Raw genomic sequence first — 19,490 nt, 5'->3', positions numbered from 1 at the left:
TAAAAAATCACTTATCAGGAAATGTCATTTCGAAGTCATGTAACTCAAATTCAGCTGTATGTTCAGTTGCGTAATTTAAGTTTCATAAGGAAATATTTGTCTAAATCTACAGCTGAGATACCTATTCATGCTTTGATTTCTTCTCGGTTGGATTTTTCAAATTCATTGTTGAGAAATCTTCCCCCCCCCCCAAAAAAAAAAAAAAAATGAAAAAAAAAATGTCACAAAACTTCAACGGTTGCAACATTCTGCTGCCCGGTTGTTGCTACTTTTACATTTAATAAGTTTGATCCCACATCACCAATCCTCCGTTCCTTCCATTGGTTACCTGAAGAAAAAAAAAAAGGGATTATTTTCAAGATTCTGTTATTAGTACATCATTCAGTGCATTCTTCCTTCCCCCCGTATACCTAAGTAACTCTGTTCCAAAATATAAAAAAAAAAAATCCGACACGAAGTCTACGTGCTTCATTAGATGCATTGTTACTCCAAACACCCAGAGTAAAACGTGGATGGGGTGATCGTGCTTTCTCCGTTACGGCACCAAAATGGAATCAGTTACCTATTCAGTTAAAGGGACTGTACAGTACTGGTTGAGGTGGGGATTCATGTTTTGAACATTCCTAAGTGAGATAATGAAAAGGCTCTTAAGAAATATGAAAGAGCATGTAATTTTAAGAAGGATTCAACGTTTATTTGATGAAAATTGGTTTTCAAATGGCTGAGATATCCAAAAAAAGTGCTAATAATAAAAGGCGATATGCCACAACTTTATTAAGATCTCTTTGTTTCACCTTGTTTTTCGATATCTCAGCCATTTCAAAACCGATTTTCATCGAATAAACTTTTGATACCCCTTAGAACTGCATGCTCTTTGACATGCATCTCGTAGAGTGGTTTCTGAATATCTCGCAAAACGTTAAAAGCTAAATCCTCACCTCGACCAGAACTGTACACACCCTTTAAGGCAACTGTCATCGAAAGAGACATTCAAATCGAAAGAGACATTCAAATCCAAACTTAAAACAGCCATTCCATGTAACTAGACACCAGGACCTTAAAATTTCAAGTTCAAGCAATTAAGAAAGAGCATTCATATTTGGGTAGGTATATGATCAAAGGGTGTAAATCTAATTTTTTACTGCTTTTCACTTCCTAACAGCCGAGTTACACCTCCCAGAACAAAGATCACATTTGCTACAAAAATGATGCCTCTTTGGTACTTTTTTTTTTATTTTACTATTTAAGGCATGTTCTATTATTTATAGATTCATAATTTTTTGATGCAAGGTCTTATTGTATACCCATTTCACCATATCAAGTTGTTTTGTTCATTTATATGCAATGGGTTTGGCAATATTTTCGATTGAAAACACCCTCGAAATGTGTCACGCGAGTCACAAAAATAAGTCTAAATTTTAGATTGCTTAAAAAGTAGTAGACTATAGTATTATGAATTCTAGCTGATGAATAATGAGGATCTAAGAGTCCTCAGTCATACCAGAAAATAAGGTTTCCATTTGTAAACCCCTTCATTGTAAAAAACACCAGAACATTTGTGTCACGCGAGTCACGCAAGGATTTCTTAGGGTTGTCACGCGAGTCACAGTTTACAAGTTTGAGAAAATTAAAGACCAGAATGATTGAGATTTAAAAAAATAAATTCTGCCTTGAAACTAAATCATGTAATATGTTTAATTTTCCCAGTAAAAGTATTTTTTTTAATGTTAATTGGTAAATAAGTAGTGTTATAATAAGTAATGAAAAGCTAATTGGATTGTCAGCTTTCGTCTGGTTGGACAGTAGAAAAACTGGTAGGAGGTGGGTGGCCTCCTCATCAACAAAAAAGTAAAATGCATCAGGAACTCTTCATGAAAATTACATCTACTTGTACTGTACGTCAGCTCCACTTCTGTGAAGTTCTTTAAACATTGCTTCATAAAGTGGCAACAATCAGCAAGTTACATTGTATGAAGATGACAAGAAAATTGCTTCAAATCTTCCCTCAGATTTTGCTGTACTCCAAATTGGCTTCGCTGAGAATCATTCATGCTCCAGTTAAGATAAAGTCCAATCTGCCATTTGGAATCAGGTGCAAATAGCTCTCTACATATACATCAATCATGTGACCCCAGGAGAAAATTATTACAAGTCATCATCAATGATGAGGCCTACAATGTACATAGACCATGACAAAACAGTATTATGTTATAGACTAGATTTTTTGGATGAACTTCTTTAAGTGGTCAGCAGTGAAGTGCATTAGTCAAAATATGGTTATATGGTCCTGCAAGCCAATTCAAAATAGCTTTGTTATCAGTGCCCTACCTATGCTGAATGGAGAAACACAACATTGACCTACAATGCAGTGTGGAATTTCAGCACTACAAGTCAAGGGAAAGATCCAGTTGAGTGGAGCAAGCCTGAAGCGACAGAGCTGCGGCTATGTGAAAAATCAAATCTTGTGCTCTATCTCCACTGCTGAGGAATTTTGTCTTGCTGTAATTCTTTAAACTCTTTCTACAACTTTCATCACAATCAAAGGGAAGTTGAAGATTGTTCTGAGGGTTTGTACCTGCCTGTTATCTTTGGAATATAGCTGCACCACATAACTTAATCATCCCTTCGATATATCACCTTCAAAAAGTGAATATCTTGTCGCAAAAAGGTTCACTTCTCAGAGAAGCAGTGGTGATCTATCCAATAATGGCCATAATGATGGAGGAAATGAGGATACCATTGGGCCTGCAATTGGCTGATGGTGGCAGCAGCCTTCAGCAGAAAGCATCCCGCTGCATCTCTGGCACAAGCCTCCTAAGTGGTCAGAAGTGACAATTACTTTAAGTCACCTAGAGAAAAGGGGAATATATTCCACTGGCTGGATAAAAGAGCCATGGCAGCCTGAATCTGACATCTAATGCAAATTACAGCAGCCATATCTTGTCAACAATAGGAGACTTTAAATGAATGAAAAGATTGAGTCTTAAAAATAAAAATAGAATGGCCCCAACAAACTAGGCATGAAAACTGTCTCCACGAAGCAGTGACAAACTTTCTCAAACTACAGAAGACACTTTGGCAAAGAAAACTTAATTAAGTATATACTGTATCATGTAGTTTGCTATGATTAAATAAGCAAAACATGGTGAGCATTCTTCACATCAGACTCAGTAATGGTAGATAAAGAAAAAGAGTATCAGTATGTGTGAACATTATCTGTTATAAGAAGTGAGGATTCTTTGTGCATGAAAATAACTTTGTTTCAAAAGGAGCTTAAATGGATTCATATAAATCCATAAGCAAATATGCAAGCTAACCTAAAGAAAGTTTAAATTTGATTCATTTTGAATAGAAGACTAGTTGATACAATTATAGTAAATAAGAGAGAAAAAGAAAATTCATTGAAAAAGAATGATTTCCCAGAACTCTTGATTTGACAAGGAAAAAAAGAGGTTCAAGTTAATTTTTTGCTGGATGTTTTATGCATTAAATGTGCTATGAGCTCCCATGATTCCGTCAGAGATTGGAGTTAGATGATTTCTTTGTTTTAAAGATATGTGTGATGAAACTAACCATAAAACATGTTAGGTTAAACATTTGGCTCATTTCACTCAATAAGACTATTATATTAGGCTCAACTTTTGGTCCTGAATGATACTCGTCACGCGAGTCACACCCATGTGTCACGCGAGTCACATTTTTTATATGCCATCTGAGTTCAAAGGAAAAGTCAAGGCCTGATAAAATTTTTACTAGTTATCGCTTAATGTCTCAAAATTGAATGCAGAAAATTCTGTGTACATAGGACAAGTACTTTCTTACGAAAATTCATTTACGTACAGTAAGGTCAGAAATCTTCAATAGTTTCGCGTCACGCGAGTCACAACAAAAAAAGTCAAGTATCTCTTACTAGAATGACTTCACATCAAAAATTTCTATGAACCAATGTGAAGGGTCCATACCTTGATGGAAATATATAAACTAAACAGGTCTGCAAAATAACTTTTTCAAGTATTAAACCATAACAAGTCAAAATTTTGTATAAATGTCACGCGAGTCACAATGGAATGGCTGAAAAGCATAATACCATTTGCAGATGGAACAAAAACCCAGCATTAGTGTTTTAAAATAGTTCTAAAATGTGAGTTAGGGATAGAAACACCACTGTAAAAATTTGAATCGGTAAAATCGATGTAAAGTATTGTTAAATATACAAAATGTGAACAATAGTTATAAAAAAATGTTTCCAGATAAACCGTCTACAGTTACGGTTTATTGAGAAAAATACATACATATTTAAGGCTTTATCGCGAAAATTTTACATGATAGGATGTTTTGTGGTACAACAGACCTACACATATACATTTAAATGTCATATCTTGAAATTTTTTTATATCACTGTTCCCATAAAAGGTAAACAAGACCTTTAAAATGTATCTGTTCCTCTCACACTGAGGACTGTGATTGCTGTCATTTGTGTTCGGAACAATATTTATTGTATTCTTTATTTGGTATATGTTGTATTTTTTATTTGTATGCTTGTTTGTTGTTTGCCATTTTCTTCTTTGTTGTCATTGTTTGAACATGATATGCATGTATATATCTCGGTCTCGCCTTCACCCGCTTCTCGCAGTGCTCGGTATGGCGAGTTAGTCTCATTCCTTAGCCACGAGGCCTTGTCAAAAGGCTAGGTGGACCCACAGAACTCTACAGTTCTGTGGGTGGACCAGCCCGGGGGCGTTTTTTTTTAAAAGACGGCACAGATTGGGGCATGGCGCGTGTTAAACCTATGGGAAAAACGTTGGGTTAGGGTTTATGGTTAGGGTTAAGGTTAGGGTTAGGGTTAGGGTTGGGGTTAGGGTTAGGGTTAGGGTTAGGGTTAGGGTTAGGGTTAGGGTTTGATGGTTAGGGTTAGGTTTAGGGATAGGGTCCCCAATCTGTGCCGTCTAAAAAAAACACGCAGCCCGGGGATATGCACCACTGACCTCGTTATGACGTACATTGGATATCTGGAAGGCCAATCGCATTGAAGCCAACCAGTCCGTATTCTATCACGCACATTACCCATTCATGCTTGTGTCTGATCACATGATCTTGTGACAGTCTCTGGTGGTCGTTTGCGTGTGTGCGCTTCTGGAATTCTACGCTCTTTGGTTTTGACTTTGTGAATGGGACGATGAGAGTACAATGTGTATCCAGACACTGCTATCAAACAGTGAAACACACCTAGTGGGAAGGTTCCACCTCCCTGCTCAGGTACAATACCTACTGAAGAGGGAAGTATGTGTGTGCGAAATTGAAGCGACCGGGCGCCATCTTTAATCCGGGACAAAAAAAAAAGAAAAAAAGAAAGAAAGGTCCCGCTGTGTCACCACGCTCAATTAACGTACCAACCATAGACATCAAGTGAAACTCAAAATTTGTATAAACGTGCCAATAAAAAGACAAAATGTTTAAATCTCACTCTTACAATGTACCACTAGAGAAATATGGAGTAAATGTATTTGAAAGGTCACATTGTACTGCTGCAAAAGAGCAGAGTTATAAACATATATAATGTATATATATATATTTTTTTTTCTATAGAGGAAACCTCCGAAAAGAGTTTGTAGGAACTGCACGTTTCCAAGGAAATTTATGACCTCTTTTAAGTTCAATGTGGAGTTTGGAAGTGAGAAGTAACTAATCATAAGAAGCACTGATAAAAAAAAAAAATGAGTAGGCCTCGTGATGAGTAGTTAATGTTAATTGCACAACATGGATTCATGGAGCATATCAGGCCTATATAATCAGATATAGCCTTATATTCATTTCGCTTTGTACAGGCCCTATCATGGTCCACATTGCACGGAATCAGTACATTAACACAAGGAGGTTCAAGAGAGTGGAGTCACAACTGTCGTGTTTCCTTTAAAATCACGTTTGATGCCACCACTCGAAAGTATTTGAAGCATGTGGCAAACTGGATCTGCCGCGCAGATAGGAAGACAATTGACTCATGTCTCATTGCATAATCATCAGCCACTTTCTAACGAAAATATGTCTTTGTGATGGTAATTACTTTTCGCCATCCCTACTTATAAAAGATAGGTGGTATGGTAAAGACACGGGGATGCGCGAATAGAAATTGCGCAAAAATGTTAATGATGAAATGAAAATGAAAATTACTCGACTGGCCGTGCCCGGCCACTAATCTGATATATCTATTAATATAGAATTATACTCGAAGATTGATTCCATATCAGTTTTATTTGGAGGAATTAAGTGGAAAAGTGATAAAACAGGCTTTCCGGGAGGGTACAGTTTTAAACACTTTCACATGATACAGCTCTGATTTACACTTTTGCACATATTTCTTGAAGGGATTGGCCTTTGTTTAATGAGCTTTATCATTAAGTGAGATTTCGTTTCATTTAATAGATAAACAAGCAAAATATAGCCAACATTAAGTTAACGTTCAAAATGAATCTTCAAATTGCTCAGCAAGACGGCGGCATCAAACCCCGTCACCAAAGGCACAGATGCACCTGTGGAATTCTTTTGTACATCAATAGAAAAGTGACAACTGTTTGAATAATGACAGCCAGTTGGAACTCCATCTCTTAAACCTCCTTGATTAACACATCCAAATTAGAGGCAAGCTTGCGGTGGCGGATGTCAAAACAGGGCCGCGTGCGCCCCTCCCCCTTTTTGATTAGCTCATCTGAGCCAAAGGCTCAAGGGTAAACTTTTTACATTTTCATCTTCTTCTTGAAAACCCCATGACCGATTTTCACCAAACAAGTTGGCAAGGTAACATAACTATAAAGGGGGATACAACCTCAATTTTTCAAATTCATGAAATTCTTCCGTCGAGGTGTTTTCATTGCAACTGATTGACAAATTGCCCTACATCGACGTAAATAAGCACTGAATTGATCAGTGTTTTAGTAGTAGCCATGATAAAAAAAAATATATATATATATATATCACGGGCGTACATACTCGCCCCCCCCCCCCACACACACACACACTTTACGGAATTCCTGGATCCGCCCCTGTAAAGACAAAGGCAAGCGTCACAATAAGCCAGTTCGGGGTTCGACTTAGAGCATGAGCAGAAAAAGGTCATCTGTAATAGAAATGCATGTTGGTTTTTAGATTCACTGAGATAAACATGCGTGATGTAATGATTATTCAAGTGATCTTCATAAGCGGTGCTTGCCAGCACATCCACCTGACAGTAAAAGCGGGTGTTTGAAAATATCAATAGAAAAAGATTGTTAATACCAGGGAGGTGGGAACAACCTCCCTGTTAATACCTTCAATGCAAAATAATGAGATGGATGCTTTCCAAAGTACTAATTGATGGATCATTCTGGTCACCTGGTCTACGCCAGTTCATCCTTCTGAGGAATTCCATAAATTGTTATGTCGGGCAAGCTTATGCCTTCTGTCGTTTAAAAACAAGTGGAGTGCCTAATCAACTGAGAAAGAAAGGTCATTTTGTACCCATGTGCCCATGAACCCCGAACTGGCTTATTTCGGTAGACTCCTGGCAGAAACAGTTTGGTCGACAAATATCGCATTAAAAACATAATCGGTTATTTCCACTAGAATGGTTTATTGCCACTAACTTGGTCTACTATCAGATGGTCTACTTCCCAGTTCGTGTAACACCACTACGGCTAAACTCACTTGGTCTACTATCAATTTCGTCTAATGCCCGTTTGGTCTACTTCTCACTTGGTCTATAATGCCCAGTTTGGCTACTTATCGGTTCGTCTAATGACCAGGTGGTCTAATTGCAGTTTTGTCTCCGTGGCCTTTTTCCCATTTTGTCTAATAAACTGTGGGTATTAGACGAAGTGGGCATAGCCAATATGGAAGTAGACCATTGGTAATGAGGCTGTGACCCCGTTTACAGTGCGAGGCTCGGCCGCGGCTAGCTCGGCCGCGGCCGTGCCCAGCCCCGCTTCAGTGTAAACGCGCAAAAGGCCAAATGCGAGGCCAACGCAATTGGCCTCGCTCTGGAGGTGGTCTCGGCCGCGGCCGAGCCGCGGCCGAGCCCGGCCTTTTCTTGGTGTAAACGCAAACTGGGCCAAATGCGCGGCCAAAACTTGTATTGCGCGGCCAATTTTAGTCTGGCTACCAAACCCTCTGCCTGTATCTTTCGCTAGTCAGGATATTAACCCCCTCAACGTTGAAAACCAGTATAGTTTAAGGTGGTTTTGTCCTGCAAAGGATTCTTTCCTTCGGCAAAGGCCTTTGCCCGAACGACGACTTCGTAGCCACGGAATTCATTTGGCAAAGGGTCTGAAAACCAGACAATACCAAATTGCATTTGTTTACAAGCAGAGCGCCACTACGACAAAATATTGAAAGGTTTGAGTCAAAAGCGCGGCCGAGCCCGGCAGTGTAAACGGACAAAATTGCGGGGCCCGGCCTCGCAATTGAGGCTGGGCTCGGCCGCGGCTCGGCCGCGGCTCGGCCCAGCCCCGCACTGTAAACGGGGTCTAAGTGGCAATTAGACTAAATGGTCATTAGACGCACTTGTTGTAGACGAAACAGGATTAGACCATGCGGATTGAGATTAAAGGGCTGTTAGACTAAGTAGAAGTAGACCAAGTGATAGATCATCGTCTAAGTGGATGCAAAAAAAAATCTCGGTATTTGGATTGCCATCGACATCGGCTTTTTTGTCTGCAGGAGTGACACATTTAATGTATTTCATGAGACTGAGCAGATTTTACACATCACTATAATTTAGTGTAGCCTGAATATTTTGGTAAAGTTAAGTTAATACACCAGTAAACACTATTGATGTGTGTGTGTTTTTTTTTTCAATGTTTGTTTGTTTGTTTGTTTGTTAACTTGCTTGCTTTGTTTTGTTCTTCCAGAGATAACATAAAAACCGCATTGTGTCCAGGGTTGGTGAGAAGTGGTCTACACATAATGGAATATGTGAATGGAACAGAAGCTCCGTATCAAGGTAAAGAAAAAGTTGAATGTAGGAATGAATGAATGAATAAATAAATAAATAAGTAAATAGATAAAGTAATTAATCAATTAACAAAGGACTAAGTGTATTCATAACTACAATCTGCTAATCAATAACATAAAGATGAAAATAGTGGTGCATCGTTCTGTATAGGGAATATTTTTCTCTTTCTTTTGAAGTTTTTTTTTTTAATTTTTGGGGTGAATTTCCTCTATAGGTGGGTATTATCTCTCTGACATGTTCATCAGAGAAAGCAGCTAATGGATCTAGAATGTTAGTGAAATATTTTAAATCTTGTATATACTGGCTCATTGAATAAAAACGTATAATAGTAGTATTGGATTGTTTTAGTCATTTGAATATGCACCACTCATGAACATATCTCAACTATTTTCGTCTCAACAATTATTCATACTAACTCCGCCAGAGGACAAAATTTCAGCAATCTTTTGCCGTGGTTAAGTGACAAGTTCACCTTCATATACCTGTGGATTTAGTGAATGGAGCAATATTAGGAGAACACATCAGTGAAAGTTTGGGGAAAATCGGACAATCCGTTCATATAAGTTATGAATTTTCAAACTTTCTGCGCTGTCGCTGTGGGAAGGGAAGACTACTATGTTTTATGATGCCACATGCACAGAACGATATAAGGATATATATATATATATATATATATATATATATATATTCTCTTTTTTTTTAAATCCACAAAAATTCTTTCTTTTTTTTCTGAAGTATACATTTCGTACGTGGGGAAAAGTAGTTATTGCAACAAAATTGAATGACAAGACCCTATAAAAGTGACAAATACACATAAATTACACCAAAATTAGAACTGAGAATTTCACAATTTATAACGGAATGTCCACTATCGATGATGAATGAAAATCTCAAAATCGAGAATTTGACCGAAAATCGGGATAGGGCCTATACGACGGTTCGGATGATCGCCGACGATACATTTGTACAAAAGGGCATGAATACCCACCCCGGGGGGGGGGGGGGGGGGGACAGACAAAACTCCCAAATTTAGGACTCTTTTCATTAATCTTCTTCTCTTAAAGGGATCGTACAGTTTTGGTTGAGACTTAACTTCAGGTTTTTATCATTTTTTGGTGAGATAGTGAGAAACCTCTAATGAAATATGACAGAGCATGTAATTCCAAGAGGGATTCAATGTTCATTTCATGAAAATGGGTTTTGAAATGGCCGAGATATCCAAAAACAGAGCGATTCTAATAAAGTGTGGGACCCACACTTTATTACGATCGTTTTGTTTTACTTTGTTTTTGGATGTTTCAGCTATTCCAAACCCGATTTTTATCAAATAAACTTTGAATTCCTCTTAAAATGGTATGCTCTGTACTATTTCATAAGTGTTTTCTTGGTATCTCGCAAAAAAGTTAAAGCCCGATTTTCATCTCCACCAATACTGTACCATCCCTTTAAATTGTAAGTGATAAGCTACGGTGGTGCCATTAATTTAGATTAGTGACTGCGTGGTAGGTGAACTTGCGATACTCGGTATCGGGTGAGCGCGAGACCCCCGGGTCTCTTGTTTACAATGGTTTGCTTTTGACTCAGAAATGTTTCTAATAAGAAGGGAGGGAGATATCACTCTTGTAATGGCCTATCTTAAATGGTTTATCTACTAGATACGTGTGATGGATCATCCACCATTTTTTATCCGTTTTTTTCTTCTTTTTTTTTTTTTTTTGATCAGTCAAAGTGAACTTGAAGGTGGGGTTGAATTTCACCTTGAGAATAAGTGTGAAGACCAGTTCCGAATATACTCGGGTAAGTGCCTATAGGATACATACGGGATATGCCTGTTACAGCAAAGTCAATTTGTCCTACATGGGCCAGTTGAAAGATAAGCTCCAGAGTGTATCAAAGGTAGAAATAGGGCTGCCCTTGGTTATTATAAACAATGCTGCATGTATCTCTATAAATAGATGGAGTGGGTTTGATTTTTCTTTCAGACAATCAGACAAGGCATTTGATATCAGTGTTATTTCACCAATTGAATTGAAGAAAGCAGAATATCTGTGGTTAAGAAATAAGGAAAAAATAGCGGAAAAGGTGATATTCAATGTATGACGTTGATATCCATTTATATGTTTTTTTTTTTCTATCGTTGCCTTACAGGAGCGTCTACTGCAGAAGGTAAGAAGAATATAAACTTTTTGAGAACAGATATTTGTAGATCTTTTTGAGGAAACCTTTGAAGCATCCAAAATGACACTTTAAGAACTTGAAATTCACCGGAGTTGTATGGGAGAGAAATACAAATAACTTGATATCAAGGTTGGTAAATCCAGTTTTATCTGAGTCATTACAGGAGAATGTCATTAAAATGTCATGGTGATGAAGTTTTGTGTTCACATAAAAAAGATCAAATTAACCAAGTTCAGTATAACAAGTAACAAGTATGACAAGAAACAGTGAAAAACAACATTGTATTGATATTGTAGGTTGTGTTCTTCCAGACAAATTGTAAAGGTTTATAGGGTCAAAGATAATTGTATCATTACAACTACCAATATCCTGCTTATGTGCAGCTATACAAACAAGCCCAAATCATACAACCTACCTTCAAAGCATTTTCTAAAATCCACATGTGCAACGAAGACAGTGAATGAACTATTCAATAATTAAACATTGTAATCTGTTATTGAGGCATATAAATGCATTGTTTGATATGAATATTTGTGAAATATATACATACAGCTTTTGCCCAGTGTTTGGTACAATCGTACAAAGCATGACCATACGCTAGGGAGAAAATTTCATACCCAACCCCTTTTTTTAAGTCCAGGTATTACATTAAAAAAAGAAGAAAATAAGTTACTGAGAACTTCAAATGCATTTGAATTTACTTTGGAAGCAACTTTTGTTTGCAATGTGAGCTTCTTTACAAGGAGGCCGTAGGAAGCAGCGGACGGATGCTATAGCGTCAGTTACGAAATCTATAATCACCTATCTATATATCTATCTATCTATCTATATATCTATCTATCTCTCTTGTCTTATCTTCTTTACCAGTCTGGGGTTACGGCTTCCTATTTGTCACCATCATCAACTTGGGTGCCTTTGCAGGAGTCTGGGTCATTCCACTCATGAACAAAAGGCTGTATAAACGCGTGCTCATGTTTCTTGTGTCTTTGGCTGTGGGTACACTGAGTGGTAACGCCATACTTTGTCTCATCCCGCAGGTTTGAATACATTTTGTTTCACCTAATTCAAAGTTATGTAATTTACTTGATTTTACGTTCTTTTTTTATGCCATGTGTGCTTTGATTTATATTTATGCCGCCGCCACGAAGTGTCGCCGGAGGCGCTATGTTTTTAGGGTTGTCCATCCGTCCGTCCGTCCGTCCGTCCGTCCGTTGTGACAGACCTGTCATTTTGATATCTAGCCAGTTAGTTCAGTGAATCTGTCGTTACATCATTGTCAAGACGTACTATTATATGCCTATTGGGACAACCATGCATAATGGCGGAGGCATAGCAGTTGTCATAGCGACATTTCTAGTCGTTTATATTTTTCATTTTGATTTCATTTTATTCACTTACTCATTTTATTTCAATTTATGATTTAATTTATTCAATGAATATTTTGTGTTCCTTTTATATTTTCATTTGTTTTTGTTTTTAATAATTCTACGTTGTTTCACTCCAATTTATCATTTAGATTTGATTTTAAATGTTGTGCATTGTTCCAGTTTCTTTCACTTGTTTATTTCACCTCATCTTAATCTTTTATCAATTTGTGCTTTCTCAGATTTTGATCAATTCTGCAACTTTATTGATCTAGTTATAAGTCACTTCATATTCCTTTTATTTTGTTTATTTATCTATTTCTTTTGTACTCATTTGAGGTCTAAAAGTACAAAGGAGGGGATTCATGTCTGCAGTGTGATAAAGCATAGAGAAATTGTTCATTAAAAAAAAGTTATTTCTTTCTACGAATCTTGATATTATCATCCAGTTTCATATAATGTTGAAGCAATGTGACATGTCCCGTGGATTATGTTTGATTATGGAGTCTAATAATTCTAGTAGAATTTTGTTTTCATTATTGATAGACAAAGAAGTGATTGCTAAGCAAAGGTTTATCAGCAGTGCACTATACGTGTATAATCTGTTATGTGATGGCCAAAATGAAATCGATAGAATATTTTCCATAGACACGAGGAGTTTTACGCTATATGAATTTGCAATATTACGTTATGACTTCGATTGCTCCCACTACCGGAGTCTTACCTCCCCTGCTTGTGAAAAAAAAGAATAAAGAAAAAACTACTTCTCGAGCAAAAGATATATGCTACCAAGTTTTCAATATGTTACTAAATTGCAATGATTACAAGTTGTCTGTTGTTGTGATGGTATCATTGATGAATTTATGAATTGTTTTCAGTATTTAACGAGAAAAAGATAAGTCCTTCGTCGCAAGATTGTCCGTCCACATAGGTCATAGTGGATTAAATATGTGCTTTGATTGAAGACCCTGTATGATATACATTGTAAAAGAATTGCCAGGGTAAAAAAGGCTGAAAACTTAGGTCTTTTTGTCATTTCATAAGTGTCATATGTTTTGAGTAGACTTGAGAGTTGATTGACATGGCAATATCATTTTTTTTTTGGAGAAGCCATGATATGCTTATAGAATTCTCTATTCCCACGCATTAATATAGCTATGTGGAAAGCTACATGAGCATGCTTACAGCAAAGTTGGTTGACCCCGAATATCTGCCAGGCTCAGGGGTTGCATGGTCATGGGGAGCACGAGGAGCACGAGGGAGAAGAGGGCGGACATGACCGTGAGTCGATCTGGAAGAACATGGTGATCCTGGGTGGTATCTACCTCTTCTTTAACACGGAGAGAATCCTCAAGATCATCGGAAGCAGAAAGAGGGTGAGCATCAGTCAACTCTGGAAACTCTGGAATTAATACAGTGTCCCACAGTGTAAAACACAATGTGAAACACAGTGTAAACACAGTGTCACACAGTGTGAAACACAGTGTAAGCACAGTGTCCCATAGTGTGAAACACAATGTGAAGCACAGTGTAAACACAGAGTCAACACTATGTCAGCAAAGTGTGAGATCTTTTCATTAAGTAACTTCGAGCGTTTTAACATTGTGAACATGCTTTGAATCATCAGTTTAGAGTGTGGAGCAGAATAATCCTATTATCGTAACTATGAACATGCTGTGAAAACCTCACCACAGTGTTAAATCATCTTCACACTGTTAAATTCGAGCGTTTTCACGTAGTCTACTAGGTGAAAATACTACGAACACACTGTGGGATACGATGCTCTGTTCATTGTAGAATTCAGCTATGAATTTGTAACGGGGGTAGCATCTAGACATCACATGTGATCCCTATTTTTAGCTCACCTGAGCCAAAGGCTCAAGTGTGTATCCGGGCAGTTGGCCCCTGGGCAACTAGCCTCCGAATAACTACCACCCGGATAATTATCCCCAGGACTATTCCCCATAAAGGCAACTATCCCCCGAACAAATATACACTTCTATTTATAGGGCAATCAACATCCGGGGCAAATTACCCCCTAGGACAACTACCTTCCTATAGGGCAACTACCCCCAGAGCACCTCCTCCTAGATTCAGGACGGGAATGACGTCGTCGCTTGGGGCACTGGCAGCCAGCGGGAGGGACGCGGCCATGACGTCATAACAGTACGTCGTGAACGGCGTGCACTGAAAATCGAAATGGGTGATAACACCTCGGACGTAACGAGTGGGCTGCAGCCATTTGGAACCACTCGAGTACGAGAATGGCATCCCCGTCCACACAATCGAGAAGTCCCTATTAACCCGTTGAGGACGAGCTGATTTTGCTATAATATAATATAATAACAGACTTTTCCTATAGACACATGCCAGAGCTGGACTTAGTTTCAACGGGTTTACATGAGATAAGTGTGACCCACAATAAATAGATGAATAGATGGTTAGATGATTGTATGTGCGTGTTTTGCTGAAAGGTCGATCTTTGGAACATTTGCATCTCTCAGGAGCCCACAGTCTCTGAATTTCAGGGCGCTCCCGTTACAACGTATTAATGGTTTATATAACGACATTTTGTTACAACGTACATGGTTATAACGAAATCTCGCTACAACGACTTAAAAATTCAGGTCCCAAATCTGTTCTCATATCAAATGTCTATGGAGCAAAGTTCCCTTTGATTATAACGAAATTTCGATATAACAAATGAAAAAAAAAAAAAACACAACAAAACAAACGTAACGATACCGATTAATTCTTTACACCGGCAGTGACGGTAGTCACCTTTAATATATGATTATGAACTATTGACTTTTTTTTTCTGTGCTCACCAGGAAAAAGCAAGGAAGAACAGGGAACGGGTCCCATCTCAGCCGTGTGTCCAGGTGACTGCCATGCACAATCTAGACTGTATCAATCCGGACCGCATCGGATACAAGTTTACCTCCCCCACAGAAGCCATGGCGATGAGTGACGTCAGGGGAGAGGAGATTGCGGAGGATAAACAACAGGTGTGTGATGGGTTGCCAGGTGTGGCTTTTCTCCTGGATGGTTGCTAGGATAATTGTGTGCTTTGTCTTTTAATTGATTAATTGATGTTGTCGTAGGTTTTCTCCTTGGAAATGTCAGATTTTCATTTTGTTGTTGTTGCAAATGTATTATTTATAGAAGTGCTCTCAGTTGTTATGTTTGTTACATTCGATTGCAAGTCCAAGTATGTTGATATGTTCTTTGTACCTTATCAATGGTGTAATTAGTAAGATCCATTCTGTGCGAAGTCAAGAAGAATGCTATTATTATACATTCTTATGTCAAATAAAATTCACCGATTTTCAAACTCCGTAGAACATAGAAAGAGATGGTGCTCGGAAGAAGGATTATTGATTCGTTTGAGTAAAGAGTATTATCACAATGTTTTACTGTTTAACATCTCTTGGTTTTATTTTTTTCTCTGTGAACTCCCAACCAAGGTTATCACACCTAGCATCTCTTATATCAAGGATGCAGAAAATGGAGACTTGCCATCTAATGGAGTCGGGCATAATCAACAAAACAATGGTTGTAATGGGAACGGTCACCTCAGCAATGGTTTCCATGGCAACAACCATCAAGGCCACTCCCACAACCCCATGTATGACGAGTCGGAGATGATAGCCACCGTGGCCTACATGATCGTAGTCGGCGACGGACTTCATAACTTCATCGACGGCCTGGTCATCGGAGCTTCCTTCACTACCACCATCTACCAGGGAATCAGCACATCAATTGCCGTCATGTGCGAGGAGTATCCCCATGAATTAGGTTCGTTCGACATCATCTGCACTTCTCTCTCTTTCCCGACTTTATCTCCCTGCTAGAAAGAACACAATATCCCACAGAGTCCAGCACAATGTGAAGCACAGTGTGAACACATTGCGAACACCAGTGTAAAATCTCTTAACACTGTTAAATCTAAGCGTGTAAACATCGTGAACACACTGTGAATCACCGGTTCACAGTGTGAATCATCAATTCACAGTGTGAAACTGAACATTACTATGTTAAAGGAGACCTCTGGATAATTTGGATAATTTTCTGACTTCTACATAATATGAGCAACTATATGACTTAGTTATACTCGGTACAGAGTGTCAAAATTTATAGTGATTGGGATGAGGAATAAGAATGTTTTCAAAATCTATAACAAATCGCAATGAACAAGGATGATGACATTAATGACAGCCTCGCCACAAGAATGCATGAGTACGGGCTCAAGGAGCAGAACATAAGAAGAAAGCGTGCATAAATTCTGCATAGGTGAACTTGTGAAGCCCATGGTATTGTGATGGTATTTCATTGCTACATTTCTGAAATATATGAGGCTCCTATGTCATCATCCCTGTTCAGTGTAATTTGTTATAGGTTCTTAGAATATTGATTTCTCTGTTCAAGGACCACAATATATATTCTACAAATCTGTACATGGAGCTGTTGATTAATGCATTCCATGATGTGAAATTATGAAAATCGTGTGTGGAATGTCCATTTAACTCTCTGAGAAAAAAACGCACCACAGTGTATAGGCCTAATCTTCTTCAGACTGTGAAATATGAACATTTTTCATAGAAATAGTCCACTGTTGCCACTGCTCTATACCAGAGGGCCCTGCCATTGTCTTTACCCTAATAATGGTATGATATCTCTGAGAAATCTGAGTGTGATCAAGGTTGCTCGTAGGCCTATAGACTATACAGAGATATCAAATTACAAAGATAAGTCCCCAATCGCCTAAAGATGCATATGCCGTGATCTAAAAGTAGACTAGTCGTCTAGCGTTTGCATAGTTCATAGTTCGATAATAAATAGATTGTGTAGTTCGATAATTTTCTGTACAAACTTTGATGTTTGGTTATCGCTTTTCCAACTCCTATAGAGGTACGTGGCGTGTACAACGGACTCAGCTGAGTGCTGACAGGCATCGGCACAGTCCTATCAGCAGCGCGCCAGCGTGTGGCGTCATAATAAGGACGTAGTGTTCAGCGACTCGCTGAAGAGAGCCAGCGAGCCGGGCGCGCGTCCGGCCAGGAAATCAAATTCCCGTACCATACCTGGCTCGGCCATCCTCGAAATTTGCAAGGCGCGACACTTCTGGACGGAGCAAACTTCGTTTACTTTTCGCTTCATTTTAAAATATTTTAGTCGTTTCTCATATCTCTTTAAGTACGATCTCTCCCTTTAGTGTCTTTCTTTTCTTTCCCTTTATATTTCAAAGTAAAGTATTGTTCTTTCACGTTGTTGTGTGTATCTTTGTATCGGTAATTTGTCCATTTTGCTGCGGTGATTTGAGAGAAGTTTTGCTCCTAGTCCTTTCACTTTGTCCTATAATAGCTGCCTATATCATTTGTAGTAACGCGTTTGTCTTGCAGACACTGGAGTGTTAGTACTTTGTGGTTTGTATGCTCTGGTGTCCATTTCGAATTATGATCGTGGTACCGTGTTTCTGAAAGTTAGGCAGTGTACCAAATGATATGACGAGCGATATGGTGATGATGATGATGATGATGATGATGATGATGAATTACTTATGATAGTGTTAGTAAAAGACAGCTTGCTAAGCATACATGACTTTCATTCGACTTCCCTTCTGCCTTGTCACTCATTTTCCCTCCATGAATGGTGAAAAAACGGTTACAGCTCGTTATTCCGAAGGTTCGTTATTCCGAAGGTTCGTTATTCCGAATTTCATTTTCGGATTAACAAATCTTCGGAATAACGAACCTTCGGAATAACGCCACAAATGTTCGGATTAACGAACCTCTAGGTATAGGGAATTTGTGTGTTTCGGATTAACGAACCTTCGGAATAACGAACCTTCGGAATAACGAACAGCACCCGAAATAAACAACAAAAGTTCTTACAGTGCAATAAACAAGAAAGCACGTGTACGAGCAACTACTTACATCTCTGGGTAATTGAAGCAAACACTCAGTGGACATTTCCACTAAAGCAGAGCGCCACATTATATAGTTACGACTGCTCATCTTTCATGCATTCCTTCACTCGCCTGATGGGTCGTAAAGGGCTAATTTCACGAAGCATGCGAACGATTTACGAATTATGGAAGCGAATGTCAGAAAAAATGGCAAAGTCAAGCATTCGTATTTCTGTCTGCAAAAGATTGGATGTCGCACACTGAGTCGTAATTTGGGTGTGATTTGTTCTCGAAAATGTCTTAAAAGCCTCGTCACATGCGCACGACCTCCGCAAGACATGCGCGATGTTCGCAAAATCTTCGTGACACTCCAAACAGATATCGATACCGACAGTTTGGAGAATTTCTTACTCGCGTATGTTTCGCGAAATCCGCGAAGTTCTTCCGATCATTTTTACGACATATCCGCAAACTGTTCGGGTACTTTATGAGACATTCTCACGTTCGTTAGGCGGCAAATTTGGGGGCAAATCCCCACCACTCGACGGCAGCTGACTACTATACAGCTCGTGGCTGAAATGCTGCCTTCATGATGACCTCATATCATATAATTTCATTTCATTTTATTTCATATTTATTAGGTTTTTTACAGATCAAAATCGTAACTTACATCTAGACGTCAAACAAATTAACTATGTTAACAAAAATTCTAAAATCCCGTATAGAGGACGAAATCCTAAATCAAAATCCCAGGATACACCTGAAATGACTGTATAGAGTACGCCAATATCATATCTGAAAATTAAGATGTTGTGTGGGAGAACTTACAGGAAATCAATTATTGCTTGTGGGGTCCTCAGAAGAGAAGCTGCACAGACACGGTGTACACACACACCTGCACACACACACACACACACACACACACAAGCGTCATAATCACGATTATCTCTTTTGACATCGGGACTGTAGATGTCAACATGGCTAGATATAGAATAAATGAATTTTATGAATAATTTATTACTTACGACTAAGTAATCATTAATCTTCTCTTATACGT

General features: G+C 38.5%; 1 pseudogene; it reads left to right on the top strand.

The window, feature by feature from the left end:
* The first annotated feature begins 2,715 nt into the window (after nt 1-2,715).
* Nucleotides 2,716-19,490, top strand: part of LOC140231801 (metal cation symporter ZIP14-like) — a 28,709-nt pseudogene continuing 11,934 nt past the window's right edge.

The sequence above is a fragment of the Diadema setosum genome, chromosome 8, assembly GCF_964275005.1.
Source record: "Diadema setosum chromosome 8, eeDiaSeto1, whole genome shotgun sequence".
Lineage (NCBI taxonomy): Eukaryota > Metazoa > Echinodermata > Echinoidea > Diadematoida > Diadematidae > Diadema > Diadema setosum.
Note: the sequence above shows the minus strand (reverse complement) of the source record. Positions and strands in the feature narration are given on the sequence as shown.